This window comes from Mastomys coucha, unplaced genomic scaffold, assembly GCF_008632895.1.
Source record: "Mastomys coucha isolate ucsf_1 unplaced genomic scaffold, UCSF_Mcou_1 pScaffold5, whole genome shotgun sequence".
NCBI classification, from domain to species: Eukaryota; Metazoa; Chordata; class Mammalia; order Rodentia; family Muridae; genus Mastomys; species Mastomys coucha.
The window spans coordinates 502,080-525,454 of NW_022196911.1; the positions used below are offsets into that span (position 1 = coordinate 502,080).

At 43.9% G+C, this 23,375-nt stretch overlaps 1 protein-coding gene across 6 annotated transcripts in view; it reads left to right on the forward strand.

Annotated features, from left to right (window-relative positions):
* Positions 1–6,121: 6,121 nt before the first annotated feature.
* The window catches only part of Plekhg1 (pleckstrin homology and RhoGEF domain containing G1), a 227,265-nt gene continuing 210,011 nt past the window's right edge, over positions 6,122–23,375 (forward strand). For 2 of the 6 annotated variants that reach the window (XM_031353155.1, XM_031353156.1), the window contains exon 1: positions 6,122–6,430. The gene's annotated coding sequence lies outside the window, so the exon portion shown is untranslated. Of the gene's footprint in view, positions 6,431–6,713; positions 6,877–23,375 lie in introns of those variants that run through there. The other 4 variants (XM_031353157.1, XM_031353158.1, XM_031353159.1 and 1 more) reach the window with 2 other exon arrangements.

Here is a 23,375-nt window from a genome sequence, read left to right on the forward strand (position 1 = left end):
GTGGCTTTGCACCTGATTAACTTTATGTAGATAGTCCCCCACCTACATACCCAGTGATGTGCCTCCAGGATGATTTCTGACCATATGTGGTGGCAATATTGTCTACCACAGTACACATTCCTAAAGTGTCACCGTAAGGCACGTACCATAAACTTTTACGTGGCCAGCCAAGATGCTCTGGAATGTACTTATCTTTAGACACAGTCTCATTGTGTAGTCCAGGCTTGGGTTGAACTAGCAACATTCCCATCTCGCCTTCCTACTGCTGGAATTTCAGGTGCTAGGAGTTTTAGAGGATTTTTTTTTTTTTAAGAAAGGGGTTTTAAGTCTCACAAATATAAATTTGAAATTAAAATAGCCTTTTCCATTAAAAAAAAAGGGTAGATCAATGCTACCTGGGCCTTCTCTGAGGAGTTCTATCTGTATTTCAGTAGACATGGTTTTTTCTGATCTTGCAAAATCATAAATTCAATACAGTCATCATAAATACTCTAAAAGTTATCCTAAGTCATAAAATTAAAGCATAGCATGATGGAGCCATCAAACCCAGTGAAGTGTGCAAACATCAACCCTTCCTGTGCCTGGATGAGAGAATCTGCAGCACACACCAGCCATGCTGGCAGCCAATACTCAGAATGGCTGAGTTAGTTGGTGGACTGGGAGCCACCTGCAGAGCTGTGTTTGCATTCCGCAAGGCCTGGTTAGCAGCATTTGGCCACACTAGCAAGCTCCTGAAACTTCCTCAGAGATCTGCCACTTCATGGATTACAATGTCTGTGCCTTAATAGCTCTGTCTGAGGGATAAATAAGGTGCTACAGGAGACGGTTGATAATCTCAGAAAGCGAACACGTTCCTTCTGCAGACATCTAATTGGCAGACCCACCCTTCCTTGAGAGGGAACAAGGTATGATTTGAACATAGACCAGGCCTGGGCCTGTCATGCTCAGATCCTTCTTGCTCTTCTCTTTCGGCTGCCCTCCGTTTCTGTGGGGGGCAGGGTGCATGTACATGTTTGTGTGTTTGTGTGCAAGTTTTCCTGTGGGTGTATGCATGTGTCCACCTGACTATGGGAATAAGATGTCAATGATAGGTGATTTCCTCAATTACTCTCCACCATATTTTGGAAGCATAGTCTCTTGATGCACTTGTAACTCACTCTAGGAATCCTCGGGTCTCCACCTCCCTAAAACTGGGTTTACACATGTAAGCCACCATGCTCAATGCTTTCAGGGGATGCTAAGGATCAGAATCCATGTCTTCATGCTTGCACAGCAAGTACTTTGCCTACTGAACCATTTCCCTCAATCTCCTCCTTTCTTTTCTCTTGCTCAGCTTCCCCTGACATGGGGCAATGGACTGCAGAATGTACCCCAAGTTCTCTTGTCGGTAGGGGTCAGTCAAGGAGGACATTGGCTTGGAGAGTGATGGGAAAGAAAGTCACTAAATGTCTCTTCTCTTCCAGGTTCTGTGGCAGCTTTTCTGTCTCCCATTCTCATAGATGACTTCCATCTCCAGCATGCCCATTCTGCCCAGCCCTCCAGTCTAAGGGCGGTGACTCTTTGCTGTGTTTGACCTATGGAGTACCGCACTGTCTCTTCTCAAGATTTTCAGCTCTTCTCTCATATTTAGAGACAGTTTCTTCCTACATTTGAGCCTTCCTTCCTTCTCCTCTTTCTCCTTTTTCCTCATCTTTCTCCTCCCCCTCCCCTTCACTTCCTCTTCCTCTTTGTCCTCTTCCTTTGTGTGTGTGTGTGTGTGTTTTACTAAAGCCCTTCTTTCATAAAGACTTTAAATGGCTTCTGTTTCTCCTTTTTCACCTTGACTGATAGCAGAATATTTATTATGCTTCTCGGAAGATTTGTCCCGCTATCAGAAATGTTCCGGAAAGTTCTTCCCTTAGTTCTTTTCCTTAAAGGGGGAAGAGTACCAGATTGCTAGTATAAAATGCTACATTGGTAACATTTTCATAGCTCCTACATTCTGTTCTACCCACCCACCCACCCATCCATCTAGCATCACCAATCTTGGAGTGTTGGGAGGGAAGAGTAATTGCTGGGCACACATGAATGAACTAGATCCTCAAAAAGACAGTCCAGGGGAACCAGAGGGCACTGTTCAAATCATGTGAAGGACAGTCCAGGGGAACCAGAGGGCACTGTTCACAGTCCAGGGGAACCAGAGGGCACTGTTCAAATCATGTGAAGGACAAGGAATATTTGCTTGAGAACCAGATGTGAGTTGGGTTCCTAGTTCACGCTTTGGCACAAACCCCTTCAGCTCCTTGGGTCCTTTCTCTAACTCCTCCAGTCCAATGGTTGGCTGTGAGCATCTGCCTCTGTATTTGTCAGGCTCTGGCAGAGCCTCTCAGGAGACAGCTATAACAGGATTCTGTCAGCAAGCACTTGCTGGCATCCACAATAGTGTCTGGGTTTGGTGACTGTATATGGGATGGATCCACAGGTGGGGCAGTCTCTGGATGGTCATTCCTTCAGTCTCTGCTCCACACAGCTCAAGTCCAAGTGGATTAAGGACCTCCTCAGAATCGAGACTTTGTTGTCCTTTCTGCTGGCTCCTACATTCTGTCTCATGGATAAACTGAGGCAACCAGAAAAAAAGAAGACTGAGAAGGAAATATTATAACCACTCTATAGATGGTTATAATAGCCACAGCCCCATATCTCAGAACTGTCACTTGCCCAAAGAGAGCAGTTAGATACAGCGTTTGCAAACAGAGTTTGTCTTGTCGCTAGATTGTGATACCTCACTAAATCACTGGGCTCAGACCTGCAAGGGCCTGAGAGGAAAGAATCAGAGAGTAGGAAGCCCCAGCTTTGCACCCTTCCTCTCCAAGTATCCCCAATACTCACCAAATGGCTTCTCTGAATAGAAGGGTCTTAATAGAAGGATTAATGCCAGCTCACAGGATTGATATGGATGGATTCCAAGTCAGTACCTGAAGCCAACTAACTATATACACTTGCCATTCATACTTACATAATATATAAAGTTTTCTTTTTTTTGCTATTTTTGGTGTGTTTCTTTTCTTTTCTTTTTGTTTTTTATTTATTTATTTATTTTTATTAGATACATTATTTACATTTCAAATGTTTTATCCTTTCCTGGTTCCCCCTTCAAAGCCCCCTATCCGCTCCCCTCTCCCCCTGCTCACTAACCCACCCACTCCTGCTTCCCTGTCCTGGCATTCCACTCCACTGGGGCATAGAGCCTTCACAGAACCAAGGGCCTCTCCTCCCATTGATGACTGACAAGACCATCCTCTGCTACATATGCAGATGGAGCCATGAGTCCCACCATGTGTACTCTTTGGTTGGTGGTTTAGTCCCTGGGAGCTCTGGGGTACTCATTAGTTCATATTGCTGTTCCTCCTATGGAGCTGCAAACCCCTTCAGCTCCTTGGGTCTTTCTCTAACTCCTCCAGTCCAATGGTTGGCTGTGAGCATCTGCCTCTGTATTTGTCAGGCTCTGGCAGAGCCTCTCAGGAGACAGCTATAACAGGATTCTGTCAGCAAGCACTTTCTGGCATCCACAATAGTGTTTGGGTTTGGTGACTGTATATGGGATGGATCCACAGGTGGAGCAGTTTCTGGATGGTCATTCCTTCAGTCTCTGTTCCACACAGCTCAAGTCCAGTGGATTAAGGACCTCCTCATAAAACCAGATATACCAAAACTAATAGAAAAGAAAGTGGGGAAGAGCCACGAGCACGTGGGGGCACAGTGGAAATTTTCCTGAACAGAATACCGATAGCTTATGCTTTAAGATCAAGACTGTCAATAGGACAAAACGGCAACCAACAGATTGGGAAAAGATCTTCACCAATTGTACATCTGAGAGAGGGCTAATATCTAATATATACAAGGAACCCAAGAAGTTAGACTCCAGAGAACCAAGTAACCCTATTAAAAGTGGGGTACAGAGCTAAACAGAGAATTCTCAACTGAGGGATACCGAATGGCTGAGAAGCACCTAAAGAAATATTCAACTTCATTAGTCATCAGAGAAATGCAAATCAAAACCCTGAGATTTCACCTCACATCAGTCAGAATGGCTAAGATCAAAAACTCAGGTAACAGCAGATGCTGCCGAGGATGTGGAGAAAAAGGAACATTACTTCATTGCTGGTGGGATTGCAAGCTGGTACAACCACTCTGGAAATCAGTTTGGCAGTTCCTCAGAAAATTGGACATAGTACAATCTGAGGACCCAGCTATACCACTCCTGGGCATATACCCAGAAGATGCTCCAGCATGTAATAAGGACACATGCTCCACTATGTTCATAGCAGCCTTATTTATAATAGCCAGAAGCTGGAAAGAACCCAGATGTCCCTCAACAGATGAATAGATGCAGAAAATGTGGTACATTTACACAATGGAGTACTATTCAGTTATTAAAAACAATGAATTCATGAAGTTCTTAGGCAAATGGATGGAACTAGAAAATATCATCCTGAGTGAGGTTACCAAATCACAAAAGAACACACATGGCATGCACTCACTGATAAGTGGATATTAGCTCAGAATACCCAAGATACAATTCATAAGCCACATGAAACTCAAGAAGGAAGACCAAAGTGAGGATACTTCGGTCCCTCTTAGAAGAGGGAGCAAAATACCCATGGAAGGAGCTATAAAGTAAGCATATTACGAGAACAGCTCTAACAATATAATGTAATAAAAGGTCTAAGTATTCTTATTCTTGGACCTCAGGACCATCAATAAGTAAAGTAGGGCCCCCTGAAACACAAGCACTGTGGTACCACAGCAGTTGATCTGATGCATGGAACAGTTAATCGTGAGTAATAGTGTATACAGTATATCTGTGCCAGCTTGTTTTACATCAAGTTAACACAAGCTAGAGTCATCAGAGAGGAAGGAGCCTCAATTGAGAAAATGCCTCCATAGGATCCAGTTGTAGGCAAGCCTGTAGGGCATTTTCTTAATTAGTGATCCATGGAGGAGGACCTAGCCCATTACGAGTAGGGCCACCCCTGGGCTGGTGGTCCCTGGGTGCTGTAAGAAAGCAGGTTGAGCAAGCTAGTAAGAAATACCCTTCCATGGCCTCTGCAATAGCAACTGCCTCCAGGTTCCTGCCCTGCTTGAGTTCCTGCCTTGACTTCCTCCAATGATGAATAATGATGTGGACGGAAAGCCAAGGGTTTCTCTCCTCCACCTCCACCCCCTTGGCTTCTAGTCACAGTGTTTCATCACAGCAGTAGTAACTATATGTTGGACAAAAGAATGACTTGCATCTCAGGGGACACCAAGCAGGAGGGCCAGAGTTGTTATGCTACTCAGATTGTGGACATTTTGAAAGATGAATTGTTTATTTATGAAAAAAATAGTCTCACCCAGTACCGTAAGACTTCATAAAATGTGGTGTACTACAGGGAGATGAAGTTCTTAGATGCAAGGGAAGAGTGTGTGGTTGTGCCTTACCAGGCCTGGTGAAGCACAGGCCCATCTGACACACCTGTTTGGAAGGTGCCAAGTGTTACAAAAAACGTCATCACAGAGGCACCTGTGGTAGAGATTCTGCTTTTATGGTCTTACCATATCAGCACCTTTAAACATCTGGCTGTTGCAAAGGTCTCTGCCTCCTTTTCCACTTAGACTTTCTCTAATCAAAGGTCATCCAGTATGTTCACTGGGGTGGTGGAGGTGCTGCTGATGCCTGAATCCAGTAAGTGCCCTACTCCCATTTTTTAGTGTTGAGACCCCACAAGCTACAGTGTGAAATTCGAGTTTGGATGCAAAGCAACCGTTGTGGATCCGATTTCAGAGCGCTCTAGGAAATGGCCACGTCCAAGGCTTGGCTGCACCTGAACAGCCCATAGAAGGGAAGAAAAAAAAAAGCGATGCGTCTATTAAAACAGTAGCAGTGATTTTTTTTTTAAAGAAGAGAGAAGAAAGAAAAGAAAAGAAAAGAAAAAGAAAACAAAAGGGCAAAAGGAAAAGAAAAATGAAAAGAGAATCGAAGAAAAGAGAAAAGAAAAGGAAAAGAGAAAAGAAAAAAGAAAAGAAAAAACTTTCCCCCTAGAGGCTGTAACTTGACTGCTGTCTTTGGCAAAGCTCCAGAGAGCAAGCTTAATCTCTTTCTGAGCCGCCTCCTCCTCTCTGCCTGGTCCTCCCGCAGGGCCCCGTGGAGGCGGGCGGGGACCGCGACCCGCGGCAGCGGCCGGAGGAGCGGGGCGGGGCGGGACGCGCCGCGCCGGGAGCGGAGTGGGAAAGAGGAAGTGGAGCCGGGCGAGCTGCAGGGCTCGGGGCCGCCGGAGCCGGCGCTGGAGCGCAGCGCACCGCGGAGCCAGCGCTCGGGAGCCGCCCCTCTCCGGTAAGCTCGGCCGGGACTATTCCAGGGACCAGACAAGGGAAGCCGGGGACCTGGGCCACACGCGCCCCGAATCTGCAGGTGGGACGAGCGGGATCGCAGTGCCTGGCCCTGGGGTGGGGGGTGTCTCTGAGCGCTGCTCCTGGGAGGGGACTGATGGAGTCGTCCGCGGTGCTGCCCCAAGACCGCCCTTAGCCCGACTCAGCCTGGACCTGCTAGCTTGGCGCTCCGGCTCCTTGCTGCAGCCACCCGGGTTGCAGTTTGCAGCTCCGCGAAGTTTGCTCAAGCGCGCCGAGTGCCACCCGCGCCCCCAAGTCCAGCGGCACTATCCCCAAACAGGACACTCTGGATCAACTCCCTAACAGCGGTGCGGGCGCGAGGGCGAAGAGTGCTGTGTGGTTCAGCTAAGAGCAGACCTGCAGGGGGAAGAAACTCGCGTGGGAGCCCCCAAAATCAGCAAGTCAGCGCTTTATAGGAGTGAGCTGGGGAGTCTAGAACCTGTGCCCCATCCGTCACCAGGACACACGGTAATACCTAGCTGGCCTTGACTGTGTGGATTGTTGGCCAGAGGAAAAGGTTGGGAGTAGGGGAGGGTGGCAGCAGGCCCCGGGGTCCACTCTTTGTGTCCCCACGGAGTCTCAGAGCTCTACAGTGAGAAAAGTCAGGACGCCCAAAGGAGGAGAGGAGAGGGTGGTTGGCTTGCTCACTTTCACAATGTTCGTGAGAAACAGTGATGTAGCTGATTGCCTCGGATGTGCCGTATGAACTTGGTATGTGTAAAGCTGACTGTATGTGCAACCCTGGAATTTCATTAAGCTCTGGCGGCTCTTTGCGCTCTCTTTGTACCACCTTCAGGTGGCCAGAACTACTGCACCTATTTTTGACACCCCTGGGGACAGTGATTTTATCTTCTCAGGAAGCCCAGTCACCCAGGGAGAGTTGTTTTGGGGAGTTGGGGCACTCTGGATACAAACTGAATACACACTGGATACAAAACCCGTAGGATGCCGGGATGTTAAGTCTAGGTCAGATTTAAGGTTTAATTGAATTCCAAGCTTAGATTGCGTTAAAATCGGTGGTCAAGGGTTAAATTCAGCCTGTTTGAATTCTCACTTTCCGGAGTTCGAATACTTTCAAAGAATAGATGGGTTTTGGTTTTCTGTTAAACTGATGTAAAAAACTTATCTAAGCCTATCGTGTCAGTGATCTAAAACTTCTCAACTTTTAGCCTTACACTGTGTGGGACGTGAGGAAAAGCAATGCTGGTAGCTTCTACTTCCTCCCTGGTAAAGCAGTGTATATGAACCACATAGTTTTAGCTGGTTTTACCCCTTCCAGTCCAGGAAATACTGTACTATTCTACAGTAGTTAACACTTCTTTACAAAAGTGATGGGTTAGTGTTTTACCCTTTAACATCTTTGAGTCTGGCTTCCTGACTCCTGACTTAGCTTTTTGTCCTCTTGGAATTGCACTATGTCCAAGCCCCTAAAATCGACCAGGAAGAAACGTTCTTTTCCAGAGTTCACCGACCTCCCTGGCTTCCTCCCCATGTGGGACCCCACCAGTAATGCTTTTGTGACCTTCCTTCCATTTCCCTTGCATGACAGATTCCCCCAAAGCCTTTTGCAAAAGGATAAAACAAAGCGAGAATGGGAACCGCTGTTTGGTAGTCAAATGGGTGCCTCAAATCTGCCTTTCTTTGATAAAATTTGTCTGCACTTGTCCTTCTCCTGTGAGTCCACTTTTCTCAATGCCTTTAGTGTAGATGATTGTTAATATATATTAATATACTATATATAACATAAATATATAATATATAAAATATAAATATATACTAGAATGTAAATATAATATAAAACATGTGTAAATATATTGGCATATTATATATAATATATACAATAATCTATAATAACAAAACATGTGCAATATATTATATATAATATTATATATACATACATTCATCTATACATACACACACACACATATATATATGTGTATATATATATATATGTATATATATATATATATATATATATATATATATATATATATATATATATATATATATATATCTTTTAAACTTTCCATGGGAGATTACTGCTATCATTCAAATGGATTAGATGATCACATTGTAACCGATAGAAATTGCCAGCCTCATTTTTCAAAACCAAAGACAACCAGTAGTATTTTATTCTGCTCATTTGCGGTTATGATTTCTTTTTGTGATTTAATTCAGCTTTAACTAGTTTGTATTCTGACATGAAAAAAGATGGAAAATGACTGAGTAACCGCAGTCTTTGGGGCCTTTAAGTAAACTAACAACAGTATCTGATCTATACCCTACTCCGGGTGCTGCAATCCTCTTTGTGTGGCTTTTTCTTCTTTTCACTGCTGGTAGTTGGGTCTTTGAAACAATTGTCACCTTGTAATCCTGCTGCAGAGACGATTAGACCTCCAGGCTATTCAAACTTGGATGGCTCTTGGCTGATGTGGGCCAGTCTCTGAGTCTTAGAGATTTAGAGTGATTAGGAGCAAGCATTGTAGGATTAGCCCTTGAATTTGATGCTCCTGTCTGTGCCCCATGAGTTTGCAGGCCAGGACCCTGCTAAGGTTCTGAGCTGACATGGATCATTTTATGACTAAGGAAAGTAACAGTTATTTGCAAACAAGCAACCAAACGTTATTTGGCTTTTCTTATCTTTCCTTCTTCCTTTCCCCCTGCCCCTTCCTGCATATATTTCAGCAAGAATGCCCCTTAGCTCCAGATCTGGACTAAGGATTGAATGGAGTAATCCATATTAAATGTTCTACACATATGGTGTGCTATGATAGTTGCTGATAAGCTGGTCCCTGGGGGCAGGGATTTTGCTGGACCCTCTCTCCATGGGCAGAATTGTGGTAGAATTCAGGTGTGACTGAGACCTGTCCTCCACTACCTCAAAGTCATAGTTGTATGGGGACACATTTGCATATTTATAAACTATTTATTTGTTTGTTTGTTTGTTTTTGCCTCAATTTTCTTAAGCAAGGTCTTACTAAGGAGCCCAGACTGTCCTTGAACTCACAATTCTCCCACTTTAGCTGGGCTTACAAGTGAATGTAACCACGCCAGGCCGTGGTTCACTCTTTAAGGGAAAAATAATAATAATAATCTTTTGACATAGGAAAAATGTGATTTCTAATGCAAAGCATTTACATTTTCAGGCACAGACAGGAAAAACAAACAAACAAACCAAAACAATTTTTTTTTTCTTTTTGACAGTCTCTCTATAACATGTAGCAGGTATCTGAGATACTCATGTTTTGTCCCAGACCTCCTGTATCAATCTCTCTTGATGAAATGAAAAGTTGACCCCGATCCATCCAACCATTCAGAGTTATGAGCAGCTGTGCCAAGTAGAACTCCCTGACAGAAGAGGGAGCCCCACATGATTAGAATCTGGCTGACTATGTAGTTAGCAATGGTTGCCTCAGTGAGAATGATAGACACGCACGCCTGCTGATCTTCTGGCAGTGGGCCCTGGTTCATCACTGAAGGGCTTATCTCCAGGGAACCTGAATGCTGCAGAGCAACTTGAGGTGTGCCAGGCTAACCACCCCCCCTGCAGTGAATTCCCTTCAGTGGAATGCTAGCTCTCATGTTGGAGTCTTGAGTATCTTTTCAACCTGTATACATAGGGTCCTGAATATGTCTTTTCCAATGACCTATAGACCAAGTAAAAAAAATCTCCAAATCGCATCTTCCTTGGGTGAGCAGAGGCGGCCTCTGTACCTGTGTGGTTTTTTGGTTCCTGATAAACCAGCAGTTCGTTGAAAGGATTTGTCTTTATTTCCAAAACACCCAGGGCCACAATGACTTTGTAGCATTTGCGTGGCATTAGGTATTATAAGTAATTGAAGACATGTGAAAGCAATTTAAAGTATACAGGGAAGTACAGAAATGAGTTGGTGGTTAAGAGAGCTTGCTACTCTTTTGCAGAGAACTGTAGTTCAGGTCTCAGCATCTGGAGGCTCACAAGTTGACTGTAAGTTCAGATACAGGGGATCTCACACTCGTTTCTGACCTCCTATGGCACATGTACTCATATGCATGCATGTGTGTGCACACAGTAGCGCACACTCGAGTGCACATGCACATGTGCTTCTGCGCGCGTGCGCGCGCGTACACACACACACACACACACACACCCCTAAAGTATATAGGAGGCATTGAAGATGGAGTTCATTTGGTAAAGCATATACTGAATTTTCATTCTGGACTGGGCTCAATACCCCAGTACCTTTGGCTCTAAACTGGAAAATGTGTATAAATTGAAAGTTTCATTCAATTTTCTATAAAGGATTTGGACATTCATTGGTCAATCCCATCAGGATACCAAAAACCATCTGTATTAAATTACTGCTTGACAGGAAGCTAAAGCCTGCTAGAGCCACAATTCTATAACTCTTCTCTTTCTCCCTCCCCATATGATCCAAGAAGAAAGTCAGTTTGAAGAGTGTTGATGCTAGGGTAAATTTTTTTTTAAAACAAATTCCAGCCCTGCCCACTTGTAATAACTCGATGGTGGTGGGGTAGAGGGAGAGCTGGGGTTTTCCATGAGCCTTTAATTAAGAGTCCTGTTTTGGTAGCTTTAATAACCACGGCGCTGCAGAGGCCACAGAAGTAACTTATCAGCAGAAGCCAGCCTGACTGTGATTTGGCTAAAAGATAAGCATCCCTTTGACAGGAGGAGGGGGGCAAGGGCATCCTTTCAAACTGTCACAGGGAAAAAGCTGGGTGAGTGTGGGGTCTCATGACGGCTAAGCTTCAGCAGGAATGAGCTTCAGCAGAAATGAGCAAACCCATAAGCCATCATGCTATTGAGTTAGCTGTAGCAGTTACAATACTATGTGGTGTGTGTGGCGGGGGGTGGGGGGGGAGGTGACACGGGCACCTGAATGTGACCTGTGGGTAGACAGGCATAGAAGAGGAACAGAAGGGCTGAATTCTAGCTCTGCCTCTGTCAGACCTTCTCCTACAAAAAGGTAGGTTTTTTAGTACCTGGGGCATTGAGGTTCATAAGAGTCTTTATCATGTGCTACTTGATTGGGGGGATGTTTCAGTTGTAACCACTTGAAAATGTAAAAACTGATGGGCATAGGGGTTCATGACCGTAATCCCAGTTCTGAGGAGGCTCAGACAGAAAGATTGCCTTGAGTTCAGGGCAGCTGGGCTTGGAGTGAGTGCCAAGCCTGCCTGGGATGCAGTCTGAAGTTCTGTCTGAAGAGAATAAATGAATGAATATATGCAGTTTTAAAAAGTGTAAAATTACAGTATTGTCACCAAACATATAAAAACGGGATATAGGCAGGGAAGATGTCTGAGGTGGTAAATTTCCTTGCAAGCAGCAGGACTGGAGTTTGTATATATTCATGAGAACATGCACAAGTTGGTAGATAGCAGAGGCGATCAATCCCAGTGCTGGAGCAGCAGAAATGAACTGATCTCTGGGACTTCCCAGCCAGTCAGCCTAACCTGCTTGTGGACTTTCAAGCCAGTAAGAGACCCATCTCCAATGTGAAAGGAACGGAGGGAAAGAAGGAGGGAACAGAAGAAAGGAAAGAAGGTATATGGCACCTGGAGAGTGACACCCAAGATTGTCCTTTGCCTGGTATACATGCTTAATACATGCATGAGCACATAAACATGTATGCACACGTGCACGCACACACACACACATAGAAAGAGAGAGAAAGAGAGAGAACAGGTTGTATTTGGCCTATAGCTGTAATTTGCTGTTCTGTATGAAATAGTTGTTATTTATAATCTCATTCAGTATTGTCATGAAGACCCAATGGGAGAAATCTCACAGGAACTGTCTGAGTTGAAGCAATGCTGACTGATGTGAAATCGAGATCTTGTCTTCTCTCTGTCACTGTCTTCTCTTTACATTGGGGTTAGAAGTCGCTGCTGGACACTGCAGTCAGTTACCTTGGAAATGGCCATGCCACATTTCTGCATCCAGCCCCTAGTTGACATAAGTGTGTGTGGTTAGGGGGTGCGGGGTGGGGAGGGGCTTGATTGGGTTGAAATAAGAGCTACCTTGAACCAAACCATCAGTAAGTCCGTATGGAACAAGGACCAAGCTCCTGAGCATGAAAGCCACCATTTGTGTGCCTGCCCTTCTTTTTAGTACCTTCTGATATTCCTGCGTCCCCTCCTAGTCAGCAGTATTTATCGAGCCCAGAGAGGGCTTTTTCTCACCTACACATGTAAGGACATGTTGTCTCTCCAGAGACCTTGTTCATCACACTGCACAAAGATGTGTATACATCTCCCCATGCTTATACAGAAGCTATAGCTGAAGCTTTTAAGAGTCTAGAAAAATGGGATTCCTGTTGATAGACACTTTATCAATGTTCTATCAAGGTATTCTACCAAGCTAAATCTTGACTCCTCCCTTCATTTGCTGTACCTACTCATCTTTTTTTAAACATAGGGTTAGTTACACTTAGCTACATAAAGCCCTATGTAGCTAAGGGTGGCCTTGAACTTATGATCCTCTTGCCTCCACCTCCCAAGGTTTGGATTTCCAGTATTTACCACACACTGGTTTTATTCACTAGTAGGCATCAGACTGAGGTTGTACACATGCTGGTCATGCACACTACCGGTTGAGCTACATTCCCAGTCCCCAGTGGACTCTTAGCAGAAGTGGATGAGATTTCCTGCTGTAAAACATCCCTTCTCACATCAGTAATTTACCAATCTCATATTAGTAATTGATCAGCAAGTGTTCAATTTTATTCAGCTCGGTTCCATTTATTGAGAACCTACCTCTGCCTTTGCATCATTCTGCGGTGCCTACAATTGTGTCTGACCAACAAGATGGTCTCCATCATGTTCATGGTCTCCATCGAGTTGATGGTCTCCATGTAGACAGAATGAGGGTGATAGCCAATTCAGAGTGATGGATAGGCTGCTCTTCCTTGGTGGTCTAGGAGTCTTCTAGAGGAGCCAGCATTTACTTTGTACCATAATGATAAAAGAGTTCTAAGGTGTCTTTGAAATATACTGTATGACGTGCTGGAAATCAAAATGTTGGGCAGGCACTCCACCACTGAGCTGGATTCCCAGCCCCCAAATTACCATTTTCTATTGTTTTTAAAATTACTGTCTGTGTTTTTGGGTCTCACTTTGTAGGCCAAGGCAGCCTTAGGCTCTGTGCCCTTTCCTACATCCACACCCAGAATCCTGTAAAGAACTGTTTTTATTTTGTACTCTATGCATCTCCATGGCTGCTCAGTGACCCACTGACACCTGGCATGGAGATGGACCTTTCTTTTCTGTCTCTTAGCTCTCCCTACTGACTTGGATTTGACAGAGAGTTTAATTCAGTATTAACATAGTAATTAAAAATATAATACATTTATGACCTGATGTATTTTTTTAATAGTTTAAAAATTCACTTTGGTCTGGCCAATGGGTCTCAAGTGAATCCTTCTGAAGTGACTTTGACCTACATGTAACTTGTAAAGGGTGAGGCTGAGTGGTTCCTCCAGCCAGCTGAGTTCTTTGGCAGATGTGTGCAAATCCTTCCTGCTGTGTAGCTGCCTCTACAGGGCTCCTAAGGCGTGAGCTCTGAGCTGGCTTTCTTCCATTTGTTTAGATTTTACTTAACACAAATTGTGCCATTGCCCCTCCCTATCCCAGGGCGCTGACTGTCCTTCTGATGGAGAAGGTTTCTTTATATACAGTCAAGCAGAGGAGACTCCACTTCAGTCTGGCCTCCTTCCCTGCTCTGGCAAGCCTCTAGGTTTACACACCAAGCTGACTTCCTTCCAATAGAAGTCCACCCTCCTTCTGGTGAAGGAACCCTGTGCTGCTGAAATGTTTGTTTCTCTGACCACCCTCCCAACCCCCAGCCCTGGTTGGGACCTTTGCTCTCCACTCATTGGAGCCTGCTGGCTTCCCCAGCTCTTAAGAGTCTTTGAGTCCCTGTGAGCATGCCTGTTTCCTTCCAGCTGTGATCAAACACACCCTTGGGCTGGTTTGTTTTTCTTCTCAATAAGTTACCCAAGTCCCTAGTGCCACAGTATACCTCCAACCACTCTCTCCCAACCTAGCTACTGATATCAGAGCAAAGTCCCCTTCTTGTACCTGGTCTGACAAAGAAGGTAGATCAGTGCCTAGAAGGAAACAGAGTGCAGGCCTCTCTCCTCCCTGAGCCACCCTTGCCATGTGATTAAAGGTCCCATGTCTCCGGAGGTCTTCAGAACAACCAGTCTGACTGAAATCTGAGTCTTTGGAAACAAGTAGAGTAAAAACAGAAGTCACTCCTAGACATTCCAGGGATGCATGTTAACCACAGTCCAGCCCAGATCCAGGTGATTTAAAGCTGTCACCAACCTGTGATGAGAAAGCAGGGGAAGAGCTGGGGCCACCAGGAAAAGCGAAGGAGCTATGACTATCAGAGCTCAGCTCCCGTGGCTGTGTGATTACAGGCATCCTCCAAACCTGACATCTATGCATCTCTGATGTGCTTCGAGAGAGGAAGACTATAATCTGAGGCATAAGTAGTCCCTTGAACCACATAACCCTGTTATTAGTTTAAGTATCTATGTGGTGCTAACATGTTAGAGCTGCCTCAAAGGAGGACACAGCTCCCTTTCTGAAATGACTTAGTGTTAAACTATCCGGGGCTCTCACACTCTTTAACCTTTGAAACCACTGAACACATGAATGAAGGGGCCCAAGAGTGAGTCTAACTCAAGAGATTTGGGATCATTGAACAGGAAGATAGGTTGGAGCAATGTTGTGGAGAAATGTAGGCTTTTTAAAAATGAGCCAATTATATCAGGGACTTTACTGTCCTATAGAGGAGGCTTGGTAAGAAATAGTAAGGGTGGGCTGTGACATTAATGAGATAGTCTGGTGACAGATGGGACATAGGAACGTGGTGGGGTTGATCAGTATTAGCTCTGTTAAGGAAACTGCATTAGGAGCTATTTGAAAGCTTCTGGGGCATATTTATGGTGGAAACTCTTGGTGGTCTTGGCTTTTGTCCACTTTTCCTCTCTATCTATATAAGATAATCTACTCCCACACCATACACATGTGCCCTTAGAAACTGAGAGTTTGAATTCAACTATAAGGAGGCTGTTTAATCCCAGTTCTTCATGATATCTGACCTCCAAATTAATATCACAATGACATCATGGCCCACAGGTATGCTTTGCACAAGCATGTAGAGAGCCCGGGTGGCTTCTCAATGGTATTTTCGTCATGAAGGGTTCTTCCTTGTTCCTAACTGCTTCTGCTTTGAGCTTACCTGGAATGGTGACAGATACTATGAGGTTATAAAAACAGCTGGAATGAGTTCCATGATTAGCAAAGGCATTCAAAGTCCACAATACCCCCAAGGTGGGGGGAGGAAGGCAGACTCATTCTGTGTTTGTGATCTGTCATGTGACAAGATTCTACCCAGCCTAGTGCTTAAAGAATTTCCAAACTGGAAGTTAACTTATCTTTGTTCCTGAAGTCTTATAGAAGTAAGAGGGCTCCACGGGTAAAGTGCTTTCTGGGCCTAAGTTCGGGTCCCCAGTACCCACACCAAATATAGGTGTGGCAGTGCATACTTCTAACCCTAGTGCTGGGGGAGGGAGGGAGAGAAGGCTGAGACAGTTAGGTCCTTAGAGCAGTATGACCAATCAGATTAGCAAACCAGTGAGCACTAGGTTCAGTGTATGACCCTATCTAAAATAACAACAACAACATCATCATCATTGTCATCATTATCAACAACAACAACAATGTGGAGAGTGATTCCAGAAGACAGATATCATCAACCTCTGACCTCTACTTGTATGTGTGTGTGTGTGCACCTATATGTATACATACACATATGCATGTGTGCCCACCCATGCCTATACATTCATGCAAACACATACATATACACACATACACAGAGAGAGAGAGAGGCAGAGAGAGAGACAGAGACAGACAGAGAGACAGAGAAATATTTCTGCACTAGCTAAAGACATACCAGCAACAACTGTTCTAAAATCCTGCTCAGTTTTCAGTTGCTCATATATGCAGAAAACACTTTGTAAATCATTAAAAAAGATCTTCCAGTGAGAAAATTCATATCTAGTATCATCCTACTTTTTCCCTTCTTTATTGTGATCTAAATTTAAATGCTGTTTTAGGGTAATTCACTGTGGAACCACTGTGTGCATGGACAATACCTGTGTTTTTTCCTAAGGCCTCAGTCAGAATTGGAATAAGTGACCCACTATGAAATTAGGAAGGGTACATATGTCACTAGAAGGTTAAATGCCACCTAAACTAGAGGTTTACAACTATACAAGAAAGATTTTATGAAGTTGGACATGGTGTCAAATGGTTGAAATCCCAGCACTGTGAAGGCCAAGGCAGGAAGAATCAGCAGTTCTGGGATAGCCTGGGCTATATGGGAAGATCCTGGCTCAAAAGTGTTAAAAAGAAAGAAGGAAAAAAAAATAATGTTCTGAGTTCTAAGTGCACAATAAACCCATGGTAAGGAGTGGCTATCGTACTGCCTTTTCTGCACATCATATTAGTTTTATGGTCTGTTACTAGATAGCTGGAGCAATAAAGCAGTGTGAAAGTAACCTGGCAAGGCTTGTGCCTTGAGGTTCCTGAGGCAGCAGTCTCTTTCAAGACAAGGAAGTGCATTTAGTTTGTTGTGGTAGAGACATGATATTCAGGTCGCTAGTTTGCTCAACAAACATACTTCCCTAGTTCTGAGTGTGCAGTGAACAGCAGAACAGACTGAGTCTGGGGTGAAAGGGTCAACTCCATACGAGTGCTTTAAAAAAAAGTTGAACAGACACCTTGATGAAATGAAGTTTCAATTTGAGCATGGTAAGAAGGCTTGATTGGAGGATGCATATTACACAGCTGTTATTCTAACTAAAGCTCGAGAAAGTCACCTAAGAAGGTCTATGATTGGTCAGCCCATTCCTTTGTAACCTCTGCTGAAGAATGAGAGAAACCACAGGAGCAACATTTGCTACCTGTGGAGCAAAACCACTCATTTCACCAGGAAGCTAAACGAGCAAAGAAGGTTCAGGAAGTCTAACACTTTCCTTTGAGGACATGACCCCAGTTACCTAGAGAGCTCTCGCTAAGTGTTATGCATGATGTTTCATCACTTCCCAGTAGTGTCAAGGGGGGGGGGCGGAGCAAGCCTTTAACCCATGAACCCTTTCAAGTAGTGTGTTAGTCAGCTTTCCATCACTGTGACAAAATACCTAGGACCAGCGACTTATAAAGAGGACAGGTTTTTTTTGGCTCACTGTGATTGGCCTGTTGTTTCTCAGCATGTGGCAAGGCAACATATGGTGGAAACCACAACAGAGAAAGCTGTTCACATTACCATTATGATCAGCAGCAAGCAGAGAGGGGGATTTCCCAATATCAGCTTTAAGGGCATGTTCCCAATAACCTAATTTCATCCAGCGAGGTCCTAATTTCTAAAGGTTCTACAATCTTCTAACAACATCAGAGGACAGTTGGGAGACTTACAGACCCAGTAATTTAGGGACTAAGTATCTAACACATGGGCTTCTGTGGGACGCGATTATCCAAAAGATAACGGGGACCTCCTAAAGCCAAACCACAGCAGGGAGTAGTCTCTGAGTCAAAGTTGAGTCAGAACAAATGAGTGATCTTAAGGAGATCTGAGAAAAGAGTAGTCTAGAAGAAAAGGTAAATATGGAGAATCTTACCGACTAAGGGAAACATAGATGTGTGTGAGCAGGGTAAACTGTGAGTGAGAGACAGAGCTGAGGAGGGAGGCAGAGGCTAAGCTGTGCAGGTTTAGGGGATGTGCAAGGTCTTTGCCATGGTTCAGGATGTGACATCAGGCTACGGGTGGGTTTGAAGCAGAAGAGTCCCATACCCTCATTAATGGCTAGTTATTTCTCTGGCTACTTTGAAGATAGCTGTCTTAGAAAGTTCTGGAAACAGGCAGAGCTGCAGTGATACAGACGGAGGTCAGTTGCAGAGGAGTTGGTGAGGGGCAGGCAGCTTAGGAACTGAATGTTGTCCAAGATGGTTGCTCTGGAAGAGACTCCTAGGGTCGTGAGCAGCATTGTCACTAGGATTTGCTTTTCTTACCTGACTCAGGTCTCACTTCTGTTACCATCTCCTCTGTTTCCTCTACACACAGTGGAGTAGCATATGGTGTGCATGACGCTCTCCATGACACCATGAGCAATCTCATCTCACTGTCTCCTCATAGAGCCAGTCCCCTTTCTTTCAGCTCTTAGCTCCCTCTAGTCCATCACTCAGGATGTGGTTGTATATGTACAAGAGTGTATGTTGATGTGGTTGATAAGTACATGTTCATGTGTACACATGCATAGCAGGCATGTAGTGGTCAGAAGAGAATTTCTGGTGCCGGTCTTTAGGTGCCTTCCACATTTGTTTGTTTGTTAGCTCTCTCATTGGCCTAGAATGTTGCTAAGCAGACTAGGCTAGCCAGCCAGTGAGCTTCCATGAATCCTTCTGTCTCTGCCTCCCATCTCCCATCTATGGGGTCATGGGCACACACCACTGCACCCAGCTTTTAACATGGGTTCTTGGGATTCAAATTCACATGGTCATGTTTTTCAGGCAGTTGCTTTCCTTACTGAACCATCTCTGCATCCCTTGATGTTCATTTTCCCTCTCTAGATGACCAGCTCCTTGAGAGCAAATAGAAACCAACTCACTTTTCCTCCTACTGAGGAAATTAGCTTGAAGAAATATTAGGAAAACAAAATACAGTTTCTATTTCACAAATCAGTTGAGAGCAAAAAATTCTGAGTGGGTAGCTAAAGATATAAATAAGAGGAGGAGGAAAAGGAGAAAGGAGAGGAGGAAAATAAGGAAGATGAGGAGGGAGAGGAGGAGGAAGAGGAGGAGGAAATGGTTTAAGTAAAACAAGGGAGGAGGAGACTGAGAGAGTGAAGAGAAAAAAGATGTAAAGAAAGCTCACCAGGGAGATCTGAGCTACCAATTCATTAACAGTTCTTTAGAAAGTGGTGTTGATCTACCAGTGTTCTTTCATGGGCATGCTCTCTCAGTTTAAACATTTGGGGTGTCTGTAGTAAAGGCTGTGCTTTGTAAGCATGCCTGTTCACTGCCTGTCTCTCTTGTAGAACTCTGTCCTCCGGCCATGCTCTGACCACCGCTCATTACCCACAAGACACTCTCAGAAAGTCATGCTTCCTAATATTCCCCCATAAAAAGGGAGGAAGACGCATGATCTGCACACAATTTCTTTTCCCTAACAATTCCTGTGAGGGAGTGAGGAAGACTGACTTCCTCAGGAGTGTAGCTGACCATAAGTTGTGCATGATCCTGTAAGTAACCTCTAACTCCTGTCCTTTGAGTCACCAACCTTCACTGATGCTCCTGTAGGTGACTACTTCACTGGTGCCCATGTAACCAGTCTCAATTAAACCCATTGAATCCATTGGTCCATCAGGAGAGCCTTAAATGAAGTCTCTCTCTTTTTTTTTAAATCTGTCTTTGGTGCCCCATCTGGGACATTTGTTCATCTCTCCTCAGGTAGTCGTACAAAACTGCCTTTCCCTATCTTGCTGTAAAGTTGCAAACTCAACAAAGGATTGTGTTTATTCTGGAACAGAAGTAACTTCCAGAGATACTATAATAAAAAGAAATCTTTCTAATACCCCAAATCAACTGAGTGACTCTTATCCACGTCTAAATGAAGTACCAACAACGTCCAAAGGTGACACACATTCCCTCTTGCATCTGGAGAAGCATCTTGACCCTTTGGTAAGGAATGTGTTTATTGGGACATAGCGAGCACTGCCAGTTCATCCCTCTACTCACACCGCAGAGCAAGAGACTACTCTGTTGACCTTGAGTTGTCACCCAGTCCTCTCTTCTTACTCTCTGGTGGAAGTGTGTTCAATGGTAATGCATGATTATAATGTATGGTAATGTTCAGACTGGAGGGCAAGGTTGCTAGCCCATGAATGCAATATCAAATGTGAAAAGGTTGACTTTATTATATTCTCAGGATCAGGATTAATCAGTCTTATTATAGGAAAAAAATCAAACAGAAGAATGTTAAATGGTGCAGTAATTGCCTTATGATGTATAATCTCAGTTTGCCAAGACAGATCTAAAATGCCTCTTCATATTAAAAGGGGATAGATTCTACTAGCCTAGTTTTAAAAGTTACGCTGATTAGAAAAATTATCAACTAATACTTCTGGAATATTCTGACAAACTTTCTGACTCAAGTTTCAAAATAAGTCAATAAAAAGAGGGAGACTCCATGATGCTGTGGGTTAGCCTGAGCCTCCAACTTCTATTCTGATCCCTTCTGAGATTTATCTATCTGGCTTTTACACAGCTGACTCAAAGTCACCCACCTAGAATTGGACTCACACTCTCACTTCCAGACAGATCCCTAACTTCCTGCCCCTCCCCACACCATTTTTCCAATTCTTTTTAACAGCATCACAATTCAATGGTCATAGCAAGGCATTTTTTCCCCTTTCCTGCATGCTCTAGCCACTTAGCAACAACTTATAAGGTCCTCAGTCTATATTCACCCATCCATACCTCTTCCCCACTCTTTTAGAATCCTGCCTCTTGACTGGACTATTAGAGTACCTTCTGTGGTCACACTAAAGGTTGTACTAAGACTGAATTGGAACACTGAGTGCCTTTCCAGGGGGTCTCTTCTGTTGGTTTAATTCCTGTGAAGTTTGGTGAGAGACTTAAGGTAGAGATAGATATATAAGTACCAGATGTAAGGCATTTAGGGCTTCTTGGTCATATACCTCTTATAGCTGAGCATTAGCCCATAAGCAGACATATAGGCTTACTTTGCAAAGTCCCCAGAATCCAACTACTTTATCTGATCTTCAATGATTTCATTTGGTCTGGTCACTGTCACTTCTCCCGAGGGTATTGCCATAGGTCTAATTTGTTCCCTTGCTTATATCTCAACCCACAACTCTCTATTTTCTGTACAGCACCAATGTGACCCTGTTCATTGTTAGTTATGTTGACCTTCTCTGTGGATCCTCACCTCATTCGGCAGGAGTAGCTCATGGGGTATCGTAAGAGATGCCCCCAGACCTAGTCCTACATTAGGTCTCATCTTCTATTGCTCTCATCTCATCTCATCTCATCTCATCTCATCTCAGCTCAGCTCAGCTCAGCTCAGCTCAGCTCAGCTCAGCTCCTAATCCTCCGTTGTACTCTCCATTAGCCCACCATCGTCCTTGTGACACTTAGACGTTCTGAGCTCCAGCCTTACATCATTTTCGTGACACTTGTTGGAACATTCTTGCTTGCCTACCAGAACCTTGCTGTCCCTGTCTCTTCTTGGCCTCCTACTCAGGTGTCCCCTTACTTAAGAAATGCCCGATCCCTTTTATAGAATTAGAATACATAGAATTCTCACAAGCACATCCTTCTTGTCCCACTTCATTTTCATGGCTACCCTTTATCAACATGTATCATGGGAATTGCTTGCCTATTGTCTGTTCTCCTCACCTTTACCAGAGCAGAAGTCATAGTTGTTCACTGCTGTATCTCCAATGCTTTAGTGCAGCACTTATCATGGAGAGAAAGTGAAATGTTTGTTTACTAAATTGATGTTGTTTTATCATTGATATTGGATTACCATCTGTTTGGTATGTTTGGGTTACCTCTGTTTGGTATGTTCTGGTGCCCGATTCTTTTATATCATATTCTAGAACAGACACTAACAGCCTGGAATATTGTGAGTGTCTGAATAGCAATGGTGATAATGGAGATGGTGGTAATGGTGAGTAATAATGCTGGTGAGTGTGGTGAAATTGATGGTGATGGTGGTGATGATGATGGTGATGATGGGGGAAGGAGCTGAATATAGAAGTGAAAAAGAAGATAGAAAAGCCCTCTCCCATGATTCCCCTTTCTCCATTCTTGGTCTCATGTTCTTGGGCTTATGGAGAAGTGTCCAGAGGAATACCTTACTCTTTGCTGGAGGGTTTACTCTCTAGCCTCATCTTATCTCGAAGAGTTTCTGTATCATCACTGTGCCCTGTATCTGCCCTCTGCTCCATTCAGCTTCTTCCTTCTAGGTCCTCATCAAAACAAGCAGCATGGCATAAGGTGTGATAATTAAAGATTTCAGTTCTGGAGTTAGACCTGGGTTCAAAGCCAGCTTTATCATTTAGAGGTTCACTAGTCTTAAACAAAGTGTTCAGTCCCTATAGGCCTAGCCCATCATCTTACACATGGGAAATGCATAACAACTTCCTGGAGTTGTATTGGAGATTGAATCAGTCACCCTTTAAAATGCTTGCAGAGCCCCTGTCCTAACAGAGAAAAAGTTAGGTAAAAGTTAGCCATTGTTTTCATCAAATTTCATTAAAGCAAATTTTATAAACTTCAAATTATCCTCTTATTTCTCAAAAATTTATTATTTTTATTATTTCTTGGGTATTAGCTCCTTAATCTAATATAGATTATACCAGCTTACTCATGTCTTGTATTTGACAATTATATAAAATAAATATCATATGGATGTGGGAAGATTATGTTTAGTTTATCTACCCACCTCTCGCCTCCCTTCTGTGATCTAATTGACATACCATAAATTGCTATTTGTTTATTATCTTTCTAAGTTCCTTGGAGGGAGGAATGAATCCTCTAATTAGGGAAATTTCCAAAGAGAGGTAAGCAGAGAGCACACTGTAGTGAACCCCCACATTCCCAACCTCAACTTCCAGCAGTCATAAACTCCATGCCAGCCCTAGGTCATCCACTTTCCCTCCCCTTCTCTAAATGATTAAAAGTAAATACCAAGACTGGGCTTAGTTCAGTACTAGTGTGGGCTTAGTGAGTACAAGGGCCAAGATTCTGTTCTCAGCCCTTTCCAAAGAGCATTTTCCAGATGTGTTATTTTGCCTGCAAATATTTCACTTTCTGCCTGACACACTTGACTACCGCTGCACAAACTCCGATGAAAACAACACAACTAC